This window comes from Lemur catta, chromosome 4 (assembly GCF_020740605.2).
Source record: "Lemur catta isolate mLemCat1 chromosome 4, mLemCat1.pri, whole genome shotgun sequence".
Classification (NCBI taxonomy): Eukaryota; Metazoa; Chordata; class Mammalia; order Primates; family Lemuridae; genus Lemur; species Lemur catta.
In genome coordinates, this window is record NC_059131.1 from 70,051,812 (window position 1) to 70,079,229 (window position 27,418).

The following is a 27,418-nucleotide window of genomic DNA, read 5'->3' on the forward strand; positions in this document are numbered from 1 at the left end:
AGGAAGAAGTAACTTCCTTAACTTTTAATTTTTTAATTTTTATTTTTTTTAAGATACTGGGTCTCGCTCTGTCGCCCCAGGCTAGAGTATGGTGGTAAGATCATAGCTCACTGCAGCCTTGAATTCTGGGGCTCAAGCAATCCTGCTGCCTCAGCTTTCCAAGTAGCTAGGACTACAGGTAGGCGCCACCATGCCTGGCTAATTTATTAAATTGTTTATATGGACAGGGTCTTGCTATATTGCCCAGGCTGATCTTGAACTCCTGGCCTCAAGCAGTCCTCCAGCATCAGCCTCTCAAAGTGCTGGAATTATAGGTGAGAGCCACCATGCCTAGCCTAACTTAACTTTTAATATTCAATAATTCTAAAATCACACAGAAGTAGAAAGCATAGTGTAATGGACCTTCACGTCTCCACCGCCAGCTTTGATAGTTGCCAGTCTTGTTTTGTGTCTGCTCCCACCCATGCCCCTTTTCTGTGTCATTGTGGGGCAAACCTCAGTCATATCATTTCATCCATAAACATCTCACTGAGTATCTCTAAAAGATAATGATTCTTTAGAAATAAGATAGTCTCAAAATCAAACCGAGCAACAACAAAACCCTCTTATTCTGAGCAAATGGAGTTATCTTCACGTGAGAAGGCAATGTGTCTTGCATGGACTATCAGACTCAGAAGTCACGTGGTTCACAGTCATGCAGACGATGCAGTCTCTTCATTCTTTTCTTGCTGTTCTGAGACATCCTGGGAATAGCATCATTATGAGGATCCTCAACTATTCAGTCTTCCCAGAAAGGGTCACAGTATGGCTAGCAGCTTTTATTATTGAATAAAAGATATTTAAGACTAATTATAGCTCCTTTATGAAATTGATGGAATCTGGGCAGTCATTGCTTGGCCAGTGTAAGCTTCCTTTGGCTCTTTTATATAACACCAGTAAAGATGTTAGCTGACCCTACAGACATGTGAAGAGTGACTGAAAAATACTGTAATTCATCCAGAAAACATAACTTCTTATAAAAATAATAAATAATGTCTGTTATGTGATTCAACCAAATCACATGTCTCTAGGTGAACTTCATATACACTACAAAAATATTTGCTATGAATTTCTAGGTGCAGAAAGGTAATCCTCATCGCTTGGGTGTATAAAAATATAAGGTCAGTGATAAGAAATCCAGAGCTATAGAAGTATAAGCATTTTTAGAAATGACGTAGCTCATCTTCTCACTCAGTCCAGAATCCTGCATCAGCCAGGTTTCACCCAAGAACCAGATGACACATTCACATTGGGATAATTGAAGAAGAGTTAATGATATTTTGTATAAGGGTGTGGACAAGATGTGGGACTGCAGTCCCCAACCACCGGGTTGCAGACTGGTACTGGTATGGCCTGCTGCAGAGCAGGAAGTGAGCGGCCCACAAGCCAGCAAAGCTTCACCTGTGCTTGCAGCCGCTCCCCACTGCATCACCGCCTGAGCTCCGCCTCCTGTCAGATCAGCGGCGGCATTAGATTCTTACAGGAGCGCAAACCCTACTGTAAACTGCGCATGCGAGGGATCTAGGTTGCGTGCTCCTTATGAGAATGTAATGCCTGGCGATCTGAGGTGGAGCTGAGGTGATGATGCTAGCACTGGGGAATGGCTGCAAATACAGATTATCATTAGCAGAGAGCTTTGACTGCACAATAAATGCAATCCACTTGAATCATCCATCCCAAACCCATCTTCCCCCCACCCGCTGCCCATGGAAAAATTGTCTTCCATGAACCTGCTCCCTGGTGTCAAGAAGGTTGGGGACCACTGATGTAGGAGACCCATAGAGATAATGCAGTGCCTTGGAGCCAGTAACTCTGAAGCTGTTACCACCTCTAGGCTTGGAGGATGGAGGGCAGGGAGTGGCTACTGGATCCTGCAGAAAGAACTATGTAAACAGCGACACTTTAAGAGGAGCTGTGACCCTTAGCTAAGGAATACAGCAATTCCAGGGTGACTCCACAGGGAGGCAAACAGGGAGCAGGGAAATCTTAACTTTGCTCTTTTCCCCCCTCTACAAACTCTAGCTGTTATCTGAACCCAGCTGAGTCCAAAGGACGAGGATTCCCCTGATGCAAGCTATGCAGGTTAACTGCCTAGGTCCACAATGGGGTAGAGAAGGGTGGAGAGTAGAGTGGGAAATGCAAGTGGAAGATCTCCATCACAAGTCCCATCTCCAGCACTCATGACAGAGGCTCATGCAACATCTTGGCCAGTCCCAAATGATTCAAGCCACAGCCCACTTGATTGCAGAGAGCTCTCAGCAAGCTGCTGAGTGTGCATTCCAACATTCCCAGGCTTTGTTCCTGACTGCTGGCTTTCCCCAAGCTCACATTGTGCTTCCTGACTGTGTCTGCTCTTCCCTTCTTTGGTTCTTAGTGACTATCAGAACACCACGTCTAGGTACAGACACCATCAGCCCAGCCTCAGTCCCTCAAACGGAACCTGAAACGTCTTTCCTCTTCTGTTCCAAAGATGGGAGCTCAGTGTGTTAAGAGGCACCCAGCTCCCCTACGAGTCTCACTGCTGGAAGAGCCATTGTATCCGGAGCCACTTCTCTATGTGGAATAGCTAACTCTACATAGAGAACATATTCACATAGTTAATTTATGGGTTAACTCTGTGAGGAAAGGGGTCGTGTCCTGCTCATGGGATCGTGTCCTGCTCATCGCTCTGTGCCGAGGGGTTGGAAAGGAGCTGACGCACTGTAAGAGGGTGGCTGAAACCCAATTTCCTATAACTCAGGGCTCTTGATCCTATAACTTCTGCTGCCTAAAGAACCAAGCAAGAGTCTATGAAAGCTTCCAGACAATAGCCCTTGAAAATGTAAGGATATTTTTCATATCTGCACTTAGTCCTTCTTTCTTAAGATGATCAGCCTTGACAGAGTGTCATCTCCCCCTTACCATGGTTTCAGCTCTTGGGCCACCTTGGACTGTGGTGGCCTCTTCTATTATATTAATAGACGCTTAATTCTTTTCTTCAAGGTGTCTTACAGAACTAAACAAGTGTTGTGCCTGGATGTTGTCTCATCACTGTGGTGTCCATAGCACCATCACTGTCCTGAGTTTGGACTCTGCACTTTGATAAGCAAAGGAAATGGAATTTGCTTTTATAGCAGCCACATAACATTTTTGAATAAATGAGTGAAAGAATATCATGCATGTTTGTTTACTATCAAACATTAGATCATTTGATGCTCCCAACTAAGCCTTTCCCCCATAACCTGTTTTAAACCAACCCACACATATAAATATACATCACTAAGGGGGTAATTTTAAATTTGTTCTTTTAAAGTCCTCTTGTTGGTATGGCCTATCTTAAACTCTCTAAAATTTCTGTGAATCTTGATTCAGTCACCTGAAATGTTGTGTCATTTACAAATTGTCATCTTGTCTGTGTCTTTATACCATAAGAGTTCAGGTGATAGGTCTACATCTTTTGATTCAGGCTATCTGAGAACCTATTAACAGAATGTCATCGAACTCTTATTTCTCAGGCTTGTCCACAAGGAGATCCTGAGAGTCTGGCAAAGTGTTGGCCAAAGTTAAGATGCATCATCAATTTCCCCAAATTTTCTCCTCTAGTAACCTGGCTAAGAAAGGAAGTAAGATTAGTTAAGTAAGACTTATCCTTAGTGAACATAGACAGGCTCCTAGTGACTGCCTTTCTTTTCTAATTTCACATAAACTATTGTGAATAGTTTTTTGTAGATTTTAACTTGGATTTATATCAATATCAGATTATATAGTTTCCTAAATCTACTCTTTTCTTATTTTTGAAAATGTGGACATTTGCTCATTTATAATTTTCTGGCATTTCTTTTGTCCTCCTTGGTTTCAAATCTCTTTCAAGGATAAGTCCTTCCCAATTGAGGACAATATTCCTTCAGAGAGAAGACGAGAACATTATAGGGGATAGATAATTAGCTCTGCTTTCTTTTTGCTACCTATTAAAATCCAAGCTTCCTTACCCAAACCAAGGGTCCATCTCATCAAACACTTGAATGTAGCTACAAATGGCCCTTTAGATTTTTATCAGATTATTTGTTAAGCCAGATGTTATGCTGGGATTTGGCCATCCTGACATTTATTAAATGCCACTCTTTGTGTTTATCCCTGGATAACTGTTTCCCCACCATCACTGTACTCCTCATTGTTGATATTTTTTCCCTTAGACCTGTGCCCTTCAGACAGCCCCCTCTACTCCTACCCTGGTTTCTTTGAATGTGTCTCGAATCACAACTTTTTTTCTGGATGTAGTGTCAGAATGACATGCTACTATTTTTCTTCCTCTCAAGTACATATACATCTTTGAAATCTTTGTCCATAGAGTCATAATAGCCAATATTTATTAAGCACCTACTAGGTGTAATGCAAGGCAATGCAAGGTATTATACATCCACCTCATTTAGTCCTGACAATAATTCTGAAAGGTAGAAATTGTAGGCCTGTGCAGGAAAGGGTTAACGCAGCAGGCTGGAATGCTCAAATCCTGCACAATCCCAAGGTTTTTAGCCATTGCCTGGCTCTCGGGAGAGGGGCTTTTGAGCCCTTGGAGTATCTTGCCTGACAAGAGTGTCATGGTATGCCTGAGAGCTTGGGTCATGCCAGAAAGTTTATGCTAACAATGTGATTTATGGTGAAGGCTTATTTTTGTATGCCTAGGTCTTAGGGCCATGCTATATCAGTTTTACCTCTGGGGGGCTATGGTCTGAGGAGCTGAGGTCAGTCATATGCGTATTACATGTTTATGTGACTGATCCCCAATAAAAGCCCTGGACACCAAGGCTTGGGTGATCTGGTTGGCACTACTTTGCGTGTGTTGCCACATATCATTGTTAGGAGAATTAGGTGCTGTCTGTAGACTGCACTGGGAGAGGATAACTGGAAAATTTCTGGTCTCTCCTGGACTCTACTCCCTGTACCTTTCCCCTTTGCTGATTTTAATCTGCATCCTTTTGCTGTAATAAACTATAACTATGAATACAGCAGCTTGTCTGAGTCCTGTGAGCCCTTCTAGCAAATCACTGACCCTGAGGGTAGTGCTGGGGACCCCTGACACAGGCTTCATTTTATACATGAAGAAACAGAGGCTCAATGAAAGTTAAATGATAGAGCAAGGGTGGGAATTAATTCTTTCAGGAATCAAAGATTTTTTTTCTGTCTACCACATCATAGCACCTCTACTTCTCAGAATTTAAAAAATAGGCTAGACATGGTGGCTCACACCTGTAATCCCAGCACTTTGGGAGGCCAAGGCAAGAGGATTGTTTGAGGCCAGGAGCTCAAGACCAGCCTGGGTGACATACTGTGACCCTGTCTCTAAAAAAAAAAAAAAAAAAATCCAAAATTAAAATACCAGAAAGTATATAACTCTTTCTGAAGATATAGACTATGGGTTCTAGGTGACAGGGTAGAGGACTTCCCCCATCTCTCTCATTGAATGCAGCCATAACTCCTGGACAGAGTGCTGGAGAAGCTACTTGAGGACCAAAAAATAAATAGTGGCAGGCAGATTGGGGAAGGATATCAGAATTCAAAGTACTTTAAAACTGGCAGCAAGTTTAACTCTTTTTCCTCATGCTACTCATGTCCCTGGAGGCACGTGTAGCAGAGAAGGGTAACTAAACCCCAGCTTTCTGGCTGGAGAATGAAGAAAGGAAGCCCCAGAAAACCAGAAAGTACCAGGGAGGTCATGAATAAGGAGGGCTTGGGAAAGCAAACTCATAAAGTTCTTTATAAACTTTTGGGCTCAGCCCCAGTTGTGCGTGCATGGATTTGATGTAATAAGCATACAAAAGACTCTGAGAACTGAACTAGCAGACAGATGAGAATCCAGGTGCCAGAATGGCCAGTGCATGGAATATATCTGAGCAATGCTGCAAAGGCTTTGAAGACTAAACTGACATTGGAACCACAGTGAACAGAAGGTGCATTGAAACTTGCAGCCCAAACATAACCAAGTACATCACATGCTAAAACAAAAATATCAACATTCTCCATAGGATTTAAACAAGATCCAGAATCTCATAACATAATATTCAAAATGTCTAGGAAATTATCCAAAATTTTTCAGCATATGAAGGAAAAAAGAAATATAACTTGCATGAGCAAAGACAATCAACAGATAGCAACATCAAAATAACACAGATGTTGGAATTATCTGGCACAAACTTTAAAGCAGCTGTTATAAAAATTCCCAAACAAATAATCACAAACTCTTTTGAAACAAATGGTAAAACAGCAGGTTTCAGTAAAGAAATAAAAGGTATAGGCCGGGCGCGGTGGCTCACGCCTGTAATCCTAGCTCTGGGAGGCCGAGGCGGGTGGATCGCTCGAGGTCAGGAGTTCGAGACCAACCTGAGCAAGAGTGAGACCCCGTCTCTACTAAAAATAGAAAGAAATTATCTGGCCAACTAAAAATATATATACAAAAAAATTAGCCGGGCATGGTGGCTCATGCCTGTAGTCCCAGCTACTCGTGAGGCTGAGGCAGTAGGATCGCTTAAGCCCAGGAGTCTGAGGTTGCTGTGAGCTAGGCTGATGCCACGGCACTCACTCTAGCCCAGGCAACAAAGTGAGACTCTGTCTCAAAAAAAAAAAAAAAAAAAAAAAAGAAATAAAAGGTATAAAGAAGAAACAAATGAAAACTTTAGAATTGAAATACAATGATCAAAACAAAAATGAGCTCAGTTCTCAGAAGAACTGAAGGGACAGAAAACAGAATCAGTGAAATAAGAGAGAGAATAATAGAAATTATCCTATCTGAACAACAGAGAGAAAATAGACTGAAAAAAAAAAAAAAAAGGAACATAGCCTCAGAGACCTAAGGGACCTGTGGGACTATAACCGATGATCTAACCTTCATCATTGGAATCATGGAAGGAGAGGAGAAAGAAGGCAGAGCTGAAAAGTACTTGAAGATATAATAGCTAAAAAACTCCCCAAATTTGGCAAAAAACATAAATGTGCAGGTTTCAGAAGTTCAGTGAACTCCAAACAGGATAAACACAAAGAAATCCATGCCCATACACAATATAATTAACATCTGGAAACTAAGACAAAGAAAAAAATCTTGAAAGCATCTGGAGAAAAAAAATAATGTGTTACTTATAGAAGAACAGCAATCTGAATGACTGGGTCTCTTATAAGGAACTATGGAGTCCAGAAAGAAGTGGTACTACATTTTTCAAGTAATGAAAGTTACAATTGTCAACCCAGAATTCCATATCCAGTGAAAATATCCTTCAAGAATGAAGGTGAAATAAAGAAATTATCAATGAATAAAAACTGAGAGAATTTGTTGCCAGCAGATCTTCTCTAAAAAAATTGTTAAAAGAAGTTCTTCAGTCAGAAGGAAAATGAAAGAAAAAGCAATGGGAAATGGTAAATATCAATCAGGAATGATGGAAGAGCAACAGAAAGGGTAAATATCTGCAATATAGGATAAATATGATGGACAATTCTTTTCATGAATTCTTTCTAAATACATTTAATGCTTGTAAGCAAAATTTGTAATATTGTCTAATGTGGTTTCCAAAGTATGTAGATGTGCTTATAAGATGCCTATGACAAAAAAAAGGGGAAGGAACACTTTGGTGGTAAGATTTCCACATTCTACTTGAAGAGATAAAATGTCGATTTTAAGTAGACTGTAAAAGTTAAGTATGCGCATTGTAATCCCTTGAGCAACCATTATAAAGAAAAAAAAATACAAAGGGATATACACAGATCAAAATGAAATCCTAAAGCATGTTCAAGTAATCCAAAAGAAGGTGTGTATTGCAGGCTGAATAATAGCCATCCAAAGATATGGGTCCTAATTCCCAGAATCTGCAAATATTACTTTTTAAGGAAAAAGGGCCTTTACAGATGTGATTAAGTTAAGATGCTTAAAATGGCAAGATTATTTTGGACTATCCAGATGGGTCCTACATACAATTGCATGTATCCTTGCAAGAGAGAGATTTCATAGACAGAAGAGGAGGAGGCAATGTGACCGCCAGAGACAGATGTTGGAATGAGGTGACCACAAGTCAGGGAATGCCAGTAGCCACCAGGACCAGGAAAATGTAAGAAATGGATTCTCCCCGAGAGCTGCCAAAGGCAGTACAATCCCGCCGACATCAGGATTGATTTTGGCCCAGTGATACCAATTTCAGACTTCTGGCCTGTACAACTGTGAGAGAATAAATTTCTGTTGTTTTAATCTATCAAGTTTGTGGTAATTGGTTAGAGCACCCATGGGAAACTAAAACAACATATAAGAGGAAATGGAGGCATGAAAAGCAGAAGAAACAAACAGGAAAAAATAATAAAATGATAGACCTTAATCTAAACATATCAATAATCATATTAAATGTAAATAATCTAAACAGCTGTTAGACTGTTCCTGCCAAAGACAAGAATTTTAAGAATGAATTTTTTAAAAACCCAAACTGTATGTAAGGAAATTACTTCAAATATACTAACAGTGGTAAGTTAAAACTAAAAGTATTAAAAAAAGATATATAAGCAAAACTTATCCAAAAAAGCCTACAGTGGCTCTGTTAATATCAGACAAATTAGACATTAGAGAAAAGAAAATTCCAGAAATAAGAAGGCATCACATAATGACAAAAAGGTTAATGAAGCAAGAAGATGTATAAGGCTAAATTTGAAGGCACACACAGAACTTCAACATACATGAAGCAAAACCTAGACAGAACTGAGTAAGTAGACAAATCCATAGGCATAGTTGGAGATGTCAACATTACTGTCTCAGTAATAGACAGAACTGAGACAGAATGCTGATGGGCAGACTATCAACAAGAATACAGAAGAACTGAACAACATTATCAACCAACTAGATCTAACTGACATAGCATTCTACCCAACAATAGCAAATTACACTTTTTTTTTCAAGGGCACAGGAGGCATTCACCAAGATAGATCATATCATGGGTCATAAAATAAATTTTAACAATTAAAAAATGTAAATGTAAAGCACACATGGTATGTTCCCTGATTATAATAGAACTAAACTTGAAATCAGTAAAGATAACAGGACAATCTCTAGACATTTGAAACTAAACAGCACACTTCTAAATAATTCATGGGTCAGGAAGGGAGTTTCAAGGGAAATTATAAGAGAAGAAAAATGAAACTACAACATATAAATAAATGTGGAATGCAGGAAAGGCAGTGCTCAGTGGCAAATTTATGTAGGAAATGCTTGCTTAAAATAGAAAAGAAAAAAGTAATAAAGTCAATAATATAAGCATTCACCTAAAGAAACCAGAAAAATAAGAGTAGCATAAACCCAAAGCAACCAGAAAATAATAAATATCAGAACAGAAGTCAATAAAAATAGAAATATAATAGATAAAAATAAATGAAAATCAAACCTTATTCTTTGAAAAGACAATTGATAAAGTTTTTACAAGTTTACAAAGACAAAATGGAAAAACACAAATTACTAAAATTGGGAATGAAAGAGGGAAAAGCACTACAGCCTCTCAGAAATCAAAAGGATAAGAGAGAAACTATGAACAGCTTTACACACATACTTTTGTAACTTAGATGAAATGAAGCAATTCCTTGAATACTTCATGTTACCAATAATCATACAAGATGGAATAAATAACATCTTAGTAAAAATTAAAGAAATTGAATTCATAGTTTAAAAATGTTGTGAAAAAGAGACCTCTAGGCCTCAATGATTTCATTGGTGAATTCTACCCAATATTTAAATAAAATCAACACCAATTCTACACAGTCTCTTCCAGGAAATAGAAGAGGAGGAAATCCTTCCCAATTCATTTTATGAGATCAGCATTACTAAGATACCAAGACTAGACAAAGGATAGTACATGAAGAAAAAACTACAGGCTAGTATTTCTCATGAACATAGACATAAAAATCCCCTATAAAATCTTAGCAAATTGAATGCAGCAATATGTAAAAAGAATAATACACTATGACTAAGTAGACTTTCTCCTAGGAATGCAAGACCAGTTGCATAATAAAAAATAAATCATTATAATTCATTATATTAACAACCTAAAAAGAAAAAACACCACATGATCTTATCAGTTGATATGACAAAATGTTGACAAAATTTAACATTCCTTCATGTTAAAAAAATACTCTTAGGAAACTAGGAATAGAAGGGAACTATCTTATCCTGATTAAGGACAACTACAAGAGAGAAACACAAACAAACAAAAATTCCCACAGTGAGTATCATATTTAGATGCAAAAGATGAATGCTTTCTGCCTAAGATCCAGAATGGGGTTAAGATGTCAATTCTCATCACTCCTATTCATCATCATGCTGGAAATCTTAGCTAATGCAATAAGGCCAGAAAAAGAAAACAAATGCATTGAAATAGGAAAGGAAACGATAAAACTGTTCCTATTCACAGACAACATGATTATTTATACAGAAAAAAATCACTAGAAATATCCTCCAAAATATCCTAAATGCTCTAGAACTAATAGTGAGCTTAGCAAAGTCACAGGATACAGGGTCAAAACAAAAAACATTAATTATATTTCTAGATACTAGCAATGTATAATTAGAAAGCAAAATTTGAAACAATATACCTTTTACACTAGCTCCCTCAAAATGAAACACTTAGTTACAAATCCACAAAAACGTGTACATCATCTTTACCCTGAAATCTAAAAATGCTGATGAAAGAAACCAAGGAAGAACTAATACAAAGAATTGGAAGTGTCAGTATAGTACATTTGTCAATTCTCTCTGACTTGGTTCATAGATTTTACATAATTCCAATCAAACTCATAGCATAATTTTTTGTAAAGACAAACTGATTCTAAAGTTTAGATGAAAAAGGAAAGAAACTAGAATAACGTAAACAATTTTCAAAAGAAGAACAGAGGAATCACTTTTTTGATTTTAAGACCTATTATAGTATAATATAAAGTTATAGTAATGAAGATAGTGTAGTCTAGAAATAGACACACAGATCAATGGAACAAAATAGAAAACTTAGAGATGGGCCCACACAAATATGCCCAAATGATTTTTCACAAAGATGCAAAAGGAATTCAATGAAGGAAGAATAGTATTTTCAACAAATGATACTGAAACAATTGGATACCAATAGGCAAAAGATAAGCAAACCTTGATGTAAGCTTCACATCTTATACAAAAATTAGCTAAAAATAAATTATAAATCTAAATGTAAAACATAAAACTCTAAAACTTTAGAAAAAAACATGGGACACAATCTTCACAACCTGAGATTAAACAAGGTTCTTAGGTATGACTCCAAAAGCATAATTCATAAAATAGAAAAACTAGTAACTTGGACTTCATCAAAATCAAAAACTTTTGCTCTGCAAAAGGCACTGTTAAGGGAATGAAAAGACATGCTACAGACTGGGAGAAAATCTTTGCAAATTACATATCCAAGAAAGAATTTGTATTTAGATTCTATAAAGAACTCTCAAAACTCAACAGTAGGAAAATAAATTGTCTAATTAAAAATGAAAAAAATGATTTGAACAGATTTCGCTAAAGAGAATATACAGATGGCAAATAAGCACATAGAAAGATTTTCAACATCATCAGCCACTGGGGAAATGCAAGTTAAAACCACAAGAGATGCCTCTATATCCCTACTGGAATGGCAAAAATAAAAAACACTGACACAATACCAAGCAAGGATGCTGAGCAACTGAATCTCTAGTACATTGGGAATAGAAAGTTTCTTACAAAGTTATACACTTGCCATATGATCCGGTAAATTTTCTCTTGAGTGGTTCTCAGTCATGGATGACTTTTGCATTTGGCAATGTCAGCACCCCTCCCCACAACAGAGATGTATCTGGCCCAAAATGTCAAGGTTGGTAGCACCAAGATTGAGAAGCTCTGTTCTTGAGAAATGACAACTTATGTTCACATAATATTAATAACTTGTACATGAATATTTATAGCTGCTCTATTCACAATTGTCAAAAACTGTATGTACACCACCCAAGTGTCCTTCAGTGAGTGAATGGATAAACTGTGTTACCTCCATGCAATGGACTACTACTCGGCAAAGAAAAGGATTAACTGCTCATGCATGAAACCACTTGACTGAATCTTATGACATCATGCTGAGTCTTTGAACCCTGAGGAGCCCAGGATGGCTCTCTGGTCACTACGGTGTTCTGTGGCAGAGGTGACTGTTTCTGTTCACAGGGGACTGAGTATCCCAGTCAGGTGACAGTGGGCCACGTGCTTATGTCATGGGGAATCAAATACGCAGGCCACGGTAGAAGGCAAGACGGGTCACAGACAGCCAGACTCAAGGCATATCCTGTTTTCTGCCTTATTGAAAAGCCAAGACACTACTATATCCTGGCCTCCTCAGATGACGGGAAATGGAAAGTACAGATAATCCATCTGCAGGAAACAAAACCGACAAGCACAAAGGGAGACAGAGGGAAAGCTCGGGGGAAGGTAAGCAAAGACATCTTTTTACTGGTGTGTGGAATAAGCTTGGACAGAGAGGCCGCTGGAGCCCTGCTGGTTCTGAGCCATGAGGGCAGGCTGCCAGGGAAATGCGCTTCTCTCCCTGGGGGGGTCATGCCGCTGGCTGCAGCACCTGTGGTTGACCGGCAAACCCACTCTCCACCTGTTGTGTTGTGGTGCCCTGGCCTTACCACGCGCAGTGGGAATGAGCCAATTCAGAGAGCACAGCTTTGCAGGCAGAGATTCTCTCTGGGGCTCCTACATTACCCACTGTGTAGACAGGCTCAGAATGATACCCCTACTGCCTGCAGAGAGGTTAGGTGACTAAAAGCATTCCGCCAGGCTCTTTCCCTGTCTTGTTTTTGGGGGGGAAGTGGGTTGATCCCAATTCAACTTTCTACCACCTCCAATTCCCCATCTGTCCTTGGTCTTGAACTTATACCCTTTACTTAGAAGGTTAAAAGCCATATGTAATGGGCTGAATTGTGCCACGCCCCCAAACCTATATGCTTAAGTCCCAACCCCCAGTGGTGTTTAAAGATAAGATCTTTAAAGGGGTTTTTAAGTTAAAATGAGGCTGTTAGGTTGGGGCCCTAATCCAGTATGACTGGTGTCCTTGTTAAGAAGGAGACACACCAGGGGTCCTGTGCACAGAGAGAAGGCCAGGGGAGGACACAGTGAGAAATGGCCATCTGCAAGCCAAGGAGAGAGGCCTTGGGAGAAATCAAACCTGCTAACACCTTGTTTTCAAAGGTCTAGCCTCCAAAATATGACAGAGTAGATTTCTGTCGTTTAAGCCACCCAGTCTGTGGTATTTTGTTATAGCAGTCCTAGCAAACTAATGTACCAAAGGAAGGGCATTAGTGATCAGGAAGCAAAGACCATGGAACCTTTGCATTTCAGAGATCCACTTGTATTTCAGGCAAATTCAGATGAAATCTCTGTCCCTCAAGCAAGAGCCATTTATGTATGTATGTATATATGTATGTATGCACTCATCCATCCACCCATCCATCCACCCACCCATCCACTCATCCATCCACCTATCAATCCATTCTCGATAATTTTCCCACATCATCAAAGACATCAGCAGCTAGGAGGGAAGGCCAGAGTGAGTTGAGAAGACTCTTCTAGATCCTATGGGGAAGTAGAGGAAGCCTGCATTAGTGGTGATGAGGTCAAAAGGAGGCTTCAAGAATTCATAGGTACAGGAAGCCCTCAGTGACCATCTGGATTAATTGTCGGGGAAGCCTTCTTGGAGGCAGAACTGGAAGAATGTGTTGGGCTTGGCCCCACCGGTAACAACTTGAAGAGCCTCCTCCCCAATCACTGCAGCCGGGCCTCAGGCCACACCACCCAGTCTTAGCTCTGCTGGCTCTAGCTGTGGGGCCACAGAGAGGGGCGGATCAGGGCCTTCTCTGCATCCAGGAGTTTGCCCCTGCAGGCTCATCCTGAACCTCTGTGGAGCAGCTTAAGATGGTTCATTTATGGACGGTTTCGGGTGCTGAAATTTCAAGTCTCGCCTGGTTTACTTTATACCTGTGTATACAAGAACATTCAGCTAAATCTCATTGATCTCTTTACCACAGCATAAAAGGCCCTCTGGGACCCCTCCCACCATGCCTGCAGGCCACTCCCTGTGCTCCAGTCACAGAAAACCATGTGGGAGATGCCCAGTCCCCCACGCTGACTCCTCCCTTCATGCCTGCTGCACACGTTGCCCCGCAGCCTGGAACAGGCTCTGCTTCCAACTCCTCCTTCAGGATCCTGATCCACGCCACCTTCCCAGGAAGCTTTCCTGATGGCCTTAGAGGGCAGCTCCCCATCTGCTGCCAAGAGCAGCTTCCATTTGTGGGGTGTTTTTCAGGCACCAGGCTCTGGGGACCACATGACATACATGATTCTTTATCCTCCCAATAGTCCAAGAGGGAAGCGCCAGGGGCTGCATTTCACCCTGCTAGGAAACAGAGGTTCAGGAAGGTCCTGGTCTTGACGGGAGAGAAAGAAGTCAGCTGTGAAGGGCAGTGCCATCACCACACCCAGACCTCTCCCTGTTTCTCCATCCGGCCCCTGGCCACCAGCTCTTAGGAAACAGGTTTCCATATTTTCCCCACACCCTGGACTCACAGAGAGCTCCCTGAAAGGCAGGCCTTTTCCCCCTCCCCTGGACTTCCCAGTGTCCTGGCATGTAACAGAGATGCAGTGAATGTTCATTGAATGCACTGGTCTTTGATACTTTATTCCACTGTTATGAAACTTTTAGATTTTCAATTTCTTCCAGCAACTTATATTTTCCTAGAGCAACCACTCACTGCACCCAGCATTCAAATTTTAATTTTAAATAATGCTATAGAATACTCTTCCATGTTGCTTACAAGTTTTTTGGTACCTGTATTTATTTCTCTCTTTTTGTTTCCACTTCCGGGTATCTACGCGATCTCCCTTTTTCTTTTAACTAAGTGAGCCAGCGGTTGTTTTAGTTCATGGTCTGCTCATTTATTTTCCAGGTAATTAGCTTGGGCTTGTACTGTTTTCTAATTTTATTAGTTTATGTCTTTCATATTTATTCTTTCCATTTTCATAGCACTTATAAAAATGCACTTTGAATTGGATCCTTAATTCATCCTTCCTCATCAAGGTTTAAAGGTGTGTTTTATTTTTTCTTTGTTTCATGTTTCCATTATCAATTTTTAGCTATTTAGCCTTTTCAATTTAAATTTCTTCTTTGGTCAAATATTAGTTTAAAAAGAGTGTCTAAATTGGTAAGTGACTAAGCCAGAGTTTTTTGGTTCTATATTATTATTGCTAATGTTATCTCACTGATGTAAAGAATGTTACCCAAACTATTTTTACTTTGTGGAATTTACTGAGGTTTTCATTATAGATTAATATATGATCCATTTTGGTATAAAAAAAACTTTCATGAGACTTTGTAAAGATGTAATATCTATTTTCAGGGAATAAAATACAATTTACGTCTGTTAGCTCAACTTTACTGTTACTCAAAGTTTCTTCATGGCTTGGCAAGAGGTGAGTTAAAATTCCCATAGCGTTCTAGAGTTTCTGAGATTGCTCCTGGATTTCCCTACAGTTATGTCTTATATATCATTATATTATTTCATATTGTGCACAAATGTATGAGAATTAAACCCCCATTATAGACTCTGACCGTTATAGTATTGTGTCTATACACGATGGTTTTTATTGCCTTGAATTCAACCTGGACCAGTATTTAATACTATACCCATACTTTTGTTGTTGTTATTAGAATTTGCTTGATCATTCTTTGTTCTTTTGAGCTTTTCTGAGCCACTTTGTTTTTCAGGCATTTTTTTAGCTTCTGATTTTTTAAAAATTAAATGAAACTTTTTATTTCAAGATAATTGTGGATTCACATGCAATCGTAAGACATTATGCAGAGATAATGTCATGTATTTTTTCCCAGTTTCCCCCAATGGTAACATCTTACAAAACTATAGTGCAATGTCACAACTAGCATATTGACATTGATAAAACAAGATCCATCACTGGCCAGGCACAGTGGTTCATTCCTGTAATCCTAGCACTCTCAGAGGTGGAGGCAGGAGGATTGCTTGATGTCAAGAGTTCAAGACAAGCCTGAGTGAGAGCGAGATCCCATCTCTACCAAAAATAGAAAAAATTAGCTGGGCATGGTGGCTCCTGCCTGTAGTCCCAGCTACTCAGGGGGCTAAGGCAGGAGGATTGCTCGAGCCCAGAAGTTTGAGGTTGCAATGAGCTATGATGATGCCACTATACTCTACCTGGGGTGACAGAGCAAAATTCTGTCTCAAAAAAAAAAAAAAAAATCCATCACTGCAAAGATCCTTTATGTTGCCCTTTTATAGCCATACCTACTTCCTTCCTGTCCCTCCAAACATCTCCCATTCTTACCACTGGCAACCACTAATCTGTTCTCCATGTATTCATATTTTTGTCGTGTCAAGAATGTTACATAAACAGAATCACAATATGTAACAATTTGGTGGTGTTTTTTTTCCACTCAGCAACATTTTCTAGTGATTCACCCAAATGAATGTATCCAAGTGCATTCTTTCTTATTGTAGAGGACGGTTTCATGGTATGGGCATACCAGTTTCCTTAACTATTCACCCATTGAAGGACAATTGGGTTGTTTCCAGTTTTGGATTATTATGAATACAGCTGCTATGTATATTAACACATAAGTTGTTGTGGGAACATAAGTTTTCATTTCTCTGGGGTTAGATGCCCAAGAGTGTAGTTTCTGGGCTGTATGGTAAGCATATGTTTAGTCTTCTAAGAAACTGCCCTACTCTTTTCCAGAGTGGCTGTACCATTTTATGTTCCCACCAGCAATGTGCAAATGCATTATGCATTATGTGTTATCACTTTTGTTTATTTTAGCCATTCTGATAGGTCAATAGTGGCATCTTATTATGGTTTTAATTTGCATTTCCCTAATAGGTAATCATGTTGAATGTCTTTTCATGTGTTATTTGCCATCTCTATCTTCATCAGCGAAATGTCTGTTTACATTTTTTGCCCTTTTCCTAATGGGTTATTTTAACTGTTGAGTTTTGATTATTCTTTGTATATTCTAGGTACTACTCCTTACCGTAATATGTGGTTTGCAAATATATCCTCCCAGACTGTAGCTCATATTTTCATTATCTTAACAGGGTCTTTCACAGAGCAAATGTTTTTAATTTTGATGGGGTCCAGTTTATCAATTTTTCCTTTATGGATCATGCTTTTGGTGTCAAGCCTACGAACTCTTTGTCTAACCATAGTTCCAAAGGTTTTCTCTTATGTGCTTTTTTAAAATAAAGGTTTTATAGTTTTACATTTTATGTGCATTTAAGTCCATAATCCATTTTTTAATAAAATGTGAAACTTAGGTTGAGGTTCTTTTTTTCTTATTTTGCCAATGGATGTCCAATTACTCTGGCACCATTTGCTGAAAAGGCTATCTTTTTCCATTGAAATTGCTTTTTGCCTCTTCATCAAAAATTGGTTGGGCATGTTTGTGTGGGTCTGTTTCTGCATTCCCTATTTTGATCTTGATCTATGTGTATATTCATCTGCCAATACCATACAGTCTTGATTACTGTAGTTATATGTCTTGAAATTGGATAGAGTGATTCCTCCCACTTTATTCTTTTTCAAAATTGTTCTAACTATTCTAGTTCTTTTACCTTCCCATATACATTTTAAAATAATTTTGTCTATAACAATGAAAAATTTTGCTTAGATTTTGATAGAAATTGTGTTAAACACATATTTATGTGGGGAGAAATAATATCTTTACTATGCTGAATCTTCCAATTGATGAATATGGTATGTCTCTCCATTTCTATAGATGTACTTTGATTTGTTTCACCAGCATTTTGTAGTTTTTAGCATATATGTCCTATATATGTGTTGTTAGATACCTAGGCATTTGTTATTTTTTGATAAATTGTACATGATTTTTTAAATTTTTGGTGTCCAGTTTCATTATTAATACAGCCTGCCTTCCAATATCCATGGGTTCCACATCCATGGATTCAACCAACTATGGATCAAAAATATTTGTGGGGGGTGGGGAAGATGGTTGCATCTGTTCTGAATGTGTACAGATTCTTTTTCTTGTCACTATTCCCTAAATAATACAATATAACAACTATGTACATAGCATTTACATTGTATTAGGTATTATAAGTACTCTGAAGATGATTGAAAGTGTACAGGAGGATGTGTATAGGTTGTATGCAACTACTACACCATTTTATATTAGACTTAACATTTTGGTGGATTTTGGTATCTGAGAGGGGGGGGGGGTCCTGGAATCAATTTTCCCCGGATACCTAGTGACAATCGTATGTAGAAATACAATTAATTCTTTAACATTGATCTCTTACCTGCAACTGTGCTGAACTTACTTATTAGTTCTAGGAATTTATTTTCCTTTCTTCTTTTCTTCCTTTACTTTTCTTTTCTTTTTTTTCTTTCTCTTTCTTTCTTTTCTTTCTCTTTCAATTTCTGTCCTTCTTCCTTTTCTTCCTCCTCCCTCCCTTCCTTTCTTCTTTTTCATAGAACTTTGAGATTTTCTACATAAACAATCATGTCATCTATAAATAGAAGTGTTTTTTTTTCTTCCTTCCTGATCTAAAAGGATATGCCTTTTATTCTGTTTCTTACTTTATTGCACTGGCTGGAACTTCCAGTACTCTATCCAATAAGAATAGTAAGACCAAACATCCTTGCCTTGTTCCTGACATTAAGGGGAAAGCATTCAATCTGTCATCACAAAGTATGATATTAGCTATAAGATTTTTGTAGATACTCTTTACCAAGCTGAGGAAGTTCTACTCTCTTCCTATTTGTCTAAGAGTTGTTATTATGAATGAGTGTTGAATTTTGTCACATGCTTTTTCTGCATCAGTTGATATGATAATGTGATTATTTTTCTCTTTTGCCCATCACTATGAAGAATTAGATTGATTGATTTGTGAAAATTGAACCAGCCTTGTATCTTTGGAGTATACCACACTTGGTCACAGTGTATAATTCTTTTTATATATTGCTGAATTCTATTTATTAACATTTTGTTAGGGATTTTTGTATATTTTTATAAAGGATATTGGTCTATAGTTTTCCTTTTTTATTCTGTCTTTGTCTGATTTTGGTAGTATCAGGAGAATACTAACTTCATAAGATGAAATGGTAAGTGTTTCTCTCCTCTTCTAGTTTCTGGAAAAAATTACGTAGAACTGGTGTTAATTCTTCTGTAAATGTTCAGTGGAATTATCCAGTGAGAGCATCTAAGTCTGGGGTTTTCTTTCTCTGAAATTTTTAAATTATGAATTTAATTTACTTAATAATTATGGAGCTATCCAAATTATCTATTTCATGTTGAGTAAGCTGTGGTAGTAAGTGTTTTTGAGGAATTGGTCTACTTCACCTAAGTTGTCAAATTTATGTGTGTATTAATAGAATTTTTCTTAGTATTCTCTTACTATCATTTTGATGCTTTTGGGGTCTATACTTATATCATCTGCTTCATCACTGATACTAGCAATTTGTGTCTTCTCTTTGTTAGTCTTGCTAGAGGGTTATCACTTCCACTGATTTTTATTTAAAGATCCAGCTCTTTGTTTCATTGTTTTTCTCTATTTTTTTCTGTTTTCAATTTTACTGATTCTGGCTCTTATCTATAATATTTACTTCCTTCTGCTTTCTTTGGATTTATTTTGCTCTTTATTTTCTAGATTCTTGAGGTGGAAGAACTTAGGCTATTGGCTTGAAATGTTTCCTTTTCTTCATGCAAGCTGTAAATTCCCCTCTCAACACCGTTTTAGTTGTATTTCACCAATTTGACATATTATATGATATGTTTTATTTTTCCTTTGAGAATTTTAAAGTTTTTGAGCTTTGCTTTATGTCCCAGGTTATGGTCTGTGTTGGGTTATGTTCCACAGGCTCTTGAAAATAATGTATTCTGCTGTTGTTAGGTAGAGTGTTCCATAAATGTCTATAGATCCTGTGTGTTAATGGTGTTGAGTTTTTCTACATGTTTTGATTTTCTGTCTAGTTGTTCTGTCAATTGTTGAGAGAGTGGCATTGAAGTCTCTATATATGATTGTGGGCTTGCCTGTTTCTCCTTTCAGTTCTATCATATCAGTTTTTCTTCATGTATTTTATAGCCGTAATGTTTGGTGCATACATTTAGCATTGCCATATCTTCTGGGTAGATTGACTCTTTTGTTATGATGTATTGTTTTAATCTATCTCTGATCATTTTCTTTGCTCTGATGTCTACTTTATCTGATACTAATACAGATACCCTTGATTTCTTTTGATTAATGTTTTCATGATATTTCATTTTCCAGTCCTTTACTTTCAACTTATTTATATCATCCTATAGACAGCATATAATTAATGCATGTTTTTTAATCCACTCTGACCATCACTATCTTTAAATTTTGCATTTAGATGATCTAAAATTATATAATTATTGCTATATTAGGGCTTAAGGCTGCCATTTTATTTTTTGTTTTCTGTTTGTTCCCTGTGTTTTTTTTCATTTCTATTTTCTCTTCCTTGCCTGACTGTGCATGACCTGGGCATGTTTTAGAATTTCATTTTGATTTATTTAAAAGGAGTATTTTTGGATGCATCTCTCTGAATAGTTTTTTAGTATTCAGAGCTCTAGGAATTACATTTTGTATACGTTACTTATCACAGTCCACCTGTATCAACAGTCTGAGTGAAGTATGAAAATCTTACCATTCTTACATCCCGTTATCCTCCCTGCATACAGTATAATGGGCTAAAATATTTTCTCCACATCCATGTAGAATCACATCAGACAGTTATAATCTTCACTTCAATCGTCAAACATAATTTAGAAAACTCAAAAGGAGAAAGGAGATGGACTGAACTTAGTCCCTTTGTTTATCACATTCTTTCTTCTTTCCTAATGTTCTTGATTCCTTCTTTTATCATATCTTTTCTGTTTAGGTAACTTCTTTTATCAGCTTTTTTAGGGTAGCTATTGTGGTGACAAATTCTCTCGGTTTCCTTCCTCTGAGAATATCTTGATTTCCTCTTAATTCCTAAAGGATATTTGCACCAGATATAGTGTTCTGGTTGACAGTTCTTTTTTTTTTTTTTTTTTCCCACCAACACTTCAAAAATGTTTTGTCATTTCTTTCTGGCCTCTGTGGTTTCTGATGAGAAATCTTCTGTCATTTGTGTTGGTTTTCCCCTAGAGATAAGCTGTTTCTCTAACAGCTTTTAAGATTTTATTATTTGTCCTTAATTTTCAGAATTTTAATTATGATGCACCTTAATTTTTTTGGATTTATTCCATTTGTCACTCAGCTTCTTGAATCAGTTGGTTGATGTGTTTTGCCAAATCAGGGGATTTTTTTCAACTATTATTTCTTGGAGTACTTTTTTTAGCCACTTTCTTTCTTTTCTTTTTCTGGAACCACAATAATGTAAATTTATATATTCTGTCATAATCCCATAGGTCCTTGAGGCTCTGTTATTTTTTTTTTTAGTCTATTTTCTTTCTTTTGTTCACATTCAGTCGTTTCTATTGTATCTTCCAGTTCACTTATTCTTTCCTCTGTCCCCTCTATTTTGCCGTTGAGCCTATCTGCTGACATTTTTATTTCAGTTATTATATTTTTCAGTTCTGACATTTCCACTGGGGTGTTTATATTTTCCATTTCTTCACTGAGACCATTTCTTTGGTGATACTTCCTATTGTATTATTTGTTTCAAGCATGTTCATAATTACTCATTGAATCATTTTTATAACGGCTGCTTTGAAACATTTTTCAAATAATTTTAACACCACTGACATCTTGGTGTCAGTGTCTATTAATTGTCTTTTTTCATTCAGTTTGAGATTTTCCTGGTTCTTGGTATTATGAGTGATTTTTGATTGAAGCTTACACATTTTGGGTATTCTATGATGAGATGCTGGATCTTATTTAAAGCTTGTCTTAGCTAACTTCCCGTGGCACTGCTTCTTCAGGGGATGAAGGATGCATTGCAGTCTCCAGTGACACCCAAGGCAGGGAAGTGCTCCTCAGTACTGCTTGGGTGGGGAGGAAGCCCCAGCGCCCCACTGGGCCTCTGCTGCTGCCACCTGGCCTGGAGGGCAGGAGTGCCTCCTTTCTGCTCTGCCCTTGTCCACTGACCACCAGGAGGTGGCCTCCTTACCACTGGGTGGTGGTGAATGTCCTGACCCTTTCCATCCGGCCTCCTCTGACACCACCACAGTGGGAGGGGGCAGGGTGACTTGTTACTGCTGGGTCGGGGAATAAACCCAGGCTCCCCCAGTGGTTTCCAATGACACTGTAGTGACCAGGGTAGAGGCCTCATTACTGGCAAATAGAGATGAAAACCCCAGCTGCCTGCTAGGCCTCCTCTGACACAACCCCGGTGGTGGAGCTGCATTGCCCCATGACAGCCTAGTGAGCGTGGATGGCTGCACTTCCCACATGGCCTCTCCCGGCATGGGTGGACATTGGGCCACATTCCGTGGTGCTGGGCTAGAGTAAAGCAGTTACTTCCTAAAAGCCTTTTGTCTTGCCAGGCTACCCCTTTCCCGGTCCTTTGGCTAGAGTAGGCTTCTTCCTTTTCTTCCTCTTCTTTGTTGTTGTGTTGTTGCTGAGCGCATTAGCCTTTTCCAGGCTGCCAGCATCTGCAGCTCCAACTCTGGAATGCATGAGGCACGCAGAAAACCCAGGGAGTTCCCCGCTGTGTCATTCCTCAGGTCCTGAGGTTCCTAGCTGGTCTGGCTTCTAGCCTCCACCTCTCAGAAGCTTCTCAGCTCGTTCTATCTAATAAATAATATCCAGTGTTTCTAGTTGTCCTTGGCAGAAAGGATAGGGGTGAGCATGCCTACTCCACCTTCTTGGGAGCAGAAGTTTACATTTTTTTTTTGTATATATCATATCGTTGGGTGTTATTTTTCACCCAGTCTGAGAGCCTTTCATTTTAGCAGCAGGTTTGTCTTACTTATATAATTGGCCCTAATCCTGACATTGAATGATATGTTTTCTGTGAGTTTTTTCAAAATGTAATACATTAAACAATTATCAACAGGCTGTTCTTGGCTGCTCTTCCCATCAGGCAAAGATTTCAGTAACATATCAAGTTGCCCACCTCCATCCTATCCTTTTTACAGCCCTAGAATGAGAGAAAGGTGGAGAGATTTTCCCGAAGCTGAAAACGTTCCATCAGGAGACCTGAGACGAGGGAGTAACTGGCTGACTGGTGGCTTCGGGCAGGCCGTTCTCCTGGCACTTCATCCACGGCCGATTACCTCCCTCCTCTCTTTCTCCTTCTCCCCTTCCCGCCTGTGTGCCAGCCATCTTCCTGGGCTCTGGGGGAGGAAGGAAATAGATCTCACCAATGTCTTTCGTTTCTCCTTTCTCAAAGTTGATATCCATAGTGTTTCATGGGGGTGTTTTTTTTTTTTTAATAGACATTTGAACATTATAAAATTAACCAAAAAGAAAGCAGCAAAAATTTAGTATGGCCAAGAGAAAGGGTTAAGCAGGTGCAGAGAGAAGAAATCTTCAAGTGTCATAACATTTTCAGTTTTTAGTTGGGTGCAAATGTGGTTGGTTGTGGGCAGGAGCTGCCTTGGTGTGGGTGCTGGGCTTTGCTGCCTTCGTCAGCCCCATCCAGCATAACTTCCCACAGAACTTTAGTGCTAATGTCCCCTTCACTGCGTGCTGGGTAATCTGGTATTCCTCCAGCCACTTGGTAATTTTGTTAATGTCTAGTGGCCTGGGTCTATCTCTCAGAAGTCCCCGATGGAATTTCTCCATGCTCTGGGTAAGTCACAAAAGAGATGTCTCCTGGGCACTTCAGCATCTTGATCTCTATGTAAATGGTGAAATTACAAGTCTTGGCCGGGGTCTGCTGTCTCCTCCCACGGACTTTATTCTCCTGGGGCCAAATTTTGCTCTCAGTTTCCTATAAATGACTTCCACCAAATCCTTCTCATTTTCTTTTGTCTTAAACGATTTCCTCTCCTGCTGTCCTGTCTTCTAAAGCAGGCTGAAATAAAATCTTCCCCCTGGAATTGTGCACAGAGGAGTTGGGGAACACTGTTCTCCAACTCCTCTGTGCACCCCGCCTGCAAGGGCAGTGTCAGACTCGCGTGGGCAGACATCCCCAGGGGCTGTGTCCTCCATGCTCAGGGCAGCCCGCTGCTTTTCTGAACACCAGGACTTGTGCTTCCCAGCTGGTTCTCCTCTTAGATATTTATTTAGATGCTTTACAGTGAAGCGTCGGGGCAGAGCAGGTGTAATATCCTCACATATTGCTGCTATCACGTGATCATTCGCTCCTCTTAGGGGATGGGCCACATGAAGAGCTTGCTCCTGATGGCATTTTGGACTGGAAAGACACAGCCCCGTTTCTCCTGATGGGAGAGCTTTGTGGAGGAACTCGATGAAGTGCAGACTCTCAGACAGCAGAGCAGATCCTCTTGTTGCAAGACAGGAAATCCCTCTGCCTTTCTCCTCCTAACTCCACCCCATCCCTCTCCCTCTCTCCCCCTGGCCCTGGCCCTGGCCTGGACACCATGTTCCCAGGACAATTCTAGAGCAACTATTAGCTGATGATGGCTTCTGCTCCATCCTCTCCCAGAGACACCTGACTTTGACATTAACCACTGGAAGACCATAAAATCTTCCAAGACAAGGAAGGAATATTGAATACTATAGTTTCAAGATAGCTTTAGGTCAGTTAGGGAAATGTGAACAGCAAGATGGAAGCCTCTGGATACCCCTCCCCTGGAAAGCCAGCTGCCGGGGCCCCATAGTGTGGTAGTCAGCTCTCAAGGTATGCATCAGTGCATCTGAAACACTCTATAAATGGAAAACTCAGAACACAACTTGTCACATCGACACCACCACTAAGCTCAGTGGAGCCCACACAGTTGGTTAAATTTAATTTCCTGCAGAGACATGGAGACTTTGCTCAAATGCTACCTCCTTTGGGCAGTCTTCCCCAAGCCCACGTTGAGTTGACTGCCCAGCTGGGTGCTCCTCTGGCTTCCCCAATTCCCTCCCTCTCAGCACTTACCCAGCCCCAAGGTGCTGCGGTGTCTGTCTCGCCTGTCCCAGGGAGCTCTCTGGCAGTGAGGGCCGGGTCTCATCAATGTTTGCACCCCCAGTGCCCAGCACAGTGCCTGACACACAGCAGGCACTCCCAAATGTTTCCGGAGGTGGCTGTGGCAGGTATGTGACTCTTCTGCTGATTTATTGTGCAGCCTGACATTCTACCATTAGACATGTATTGTTTCAAAGTAAAGAATTAGTCCTATGCCCCAAAGATCCTTTTCCAAAATTAAAGTTTCATTGAAAGGGATAATTGTCACTGATATTTTGAGGGCTTGGTTTGAGCTGAGCCCTTCAGAACCTTGGTACAGGCTTGGCATTTGTGGAGGGACCTCCAGGAGTGAAAGGAGAGAGGCATTCCAGGGTCCCAGTGGTACAGAGGTACAGGAAGAGAGAAAACCATTTGTGTCTGGAAGGATGGGTCTGAAATTTGATTTCTATGTCACTAGTAGCTCTTTTCCCTTATAAAATATAAAAGCATTGGAATATATTCTTCAAGTGAGCCAGATACTAGAAAAACACTACCTGGTGCACATTAAGTACCCAGTTAACGCTTGTTGAACAATTTATCTTAGGAATGCTGCCAGCCACACACTCACCCCTTTCCATGTGGCTCTAGCTTGCCAGGAACAGAGAAGAGGGAGGGAAAAAGCCAGGGGACCCAGGGCCAGATTCAACACCACAGCCCCTGCCACCCCTTATCACCTGTGCCATGGGAATTCAGAACAGGGACTGACTCTATTCACCCTGGACTGGGTTTGGAAATGCAGTCACACCCCAAAAGAAAACTGCCTTTCTTCTGTGGGAGAGGCCCGATGCCATGCCCAGCCCCAGATGACTGAGTGGTGGCCATGGGTGTGTGCGGTGCACGCACAGCGGGCAGCCCCCGAGCGCCTTGCCCTGAGGGGCAGAGGGAAGCCCGTGCTGCTCGGGGGCCGAGGACTCTCTCAAGGGCATGGGGACGAAGATGGGGCCCTCGAGCATGACAAGGGCCATCTGCAGAAAGGGGGACATCACAGCTTGCCCTGCGTGTGATAGGAGGTGTCTGTCATTAACCATTGGCTGCTAGATGTGCTCAAACTAGCTACCACCTACACGTGTTGAGAAAAAGAAGAAAGAGCAGTTAGAAAGCAGGAAAGAGGGAAAAACCCCACCTCGCCCACTTGACAGGCTCAAACTGCCACTGCTAGCCGCCTGTGAGGCCGGGACAGTCCCCTGCAAATGCCCTGCTTAGATGCCCGGGTTGCGTGGTGAGCACCCCATGAGAAGCCAGGGCGCACAAAGGCAGACAAAGGGACCCTGCACGGACGTGCGGAACCGGTCCCCACACTGGGCACTGAATGGCTCAATTACTGTTCCTAGGACCAAAGTGGGGGCAGTGAGGAGGAGGACTTTGGGGGAAGTGAAGCAGAAAGAATCTTTGTGACAATGACAATTTAAGAAACACTAGACAACCAGCTTGCTGGGGCGTGTCTAAACCTTCTGCGGGGAGGCGAGGCGGTGGAGCGGTCATGTGGAAAATCCCCTTTCCCCTCGGAGCACCTCGTCACCATGCTGAGGGAACGCCATTGTTTCTCTTGTGAAAACCTCATTCCTGACAGGATTCCATCAGGGCGGAAGAAGACGCCTGTTCCTGGGAAGAAGCCGTATTTGGCAAATTTGGAGGACTGAAGAGTTGGGTGGTATCGGTCCCTCAGAGATTTTTGGTTTCAAGAAGGACTCAAGTGTGTCTGATGTCTTAAAACATCCTTGGACAGAGAAAGAGTTGCATCTGGCCAGACCACGGTGGTCAGGGGCCATGGGAGGGAGACCTGGCGTCCCCCTTCCACACCTGCCCAGGTTCCTCTACGCACTGGGGGCAGCTTTCATACTTGGCTGGTGAGAAACGCTAAGGAAACTTCTGGCAGCATTCAGCCCCACAGGGCTCCTGTCCTCGATCCTTCCTGGGGAATCGTCTCTGCAGGTTTGCCTGACCTGGGCCTCGGCACCTGGCAACTTTGCCCCCCGACCCTGATGGGCCCCTGCAGGCACGGATGGGTAGACAGCACATAGGAAAACTGCTCTGCATGTCTCCCCAGACCAAGTATCCTCCCTGTCACACCACACGGCCTGTCTCCCTCAGCCAGCACTCCATGGAGGCCAGGTGGGAGCTCTGTTGCTGCTGGAGTGTGACGGCCCCGCCACAGCTCTGCAACTTGGGAGCAGAGATTCAGGGTGGTGCTAAAACGAGCCCAGCTGGCTGCTCGTTTATTTACTAATTTTCGTACAGGTAGCTTGG

General features: G+C 40.6%; 1 protein-coding gene across 4 annotated transcripts in view; it reads right to left on the minus strand.

Moving 5' to 3' along the window:
* The window catches only part of ACOXL (acyl-CoA oxidase like), a 299,186-nt gene that overhangs the window by 23,932 nt on the left and 247,836 nt on the right, over positions 1-27,418 (minus strand). The window lies entirely within an intron of this gene.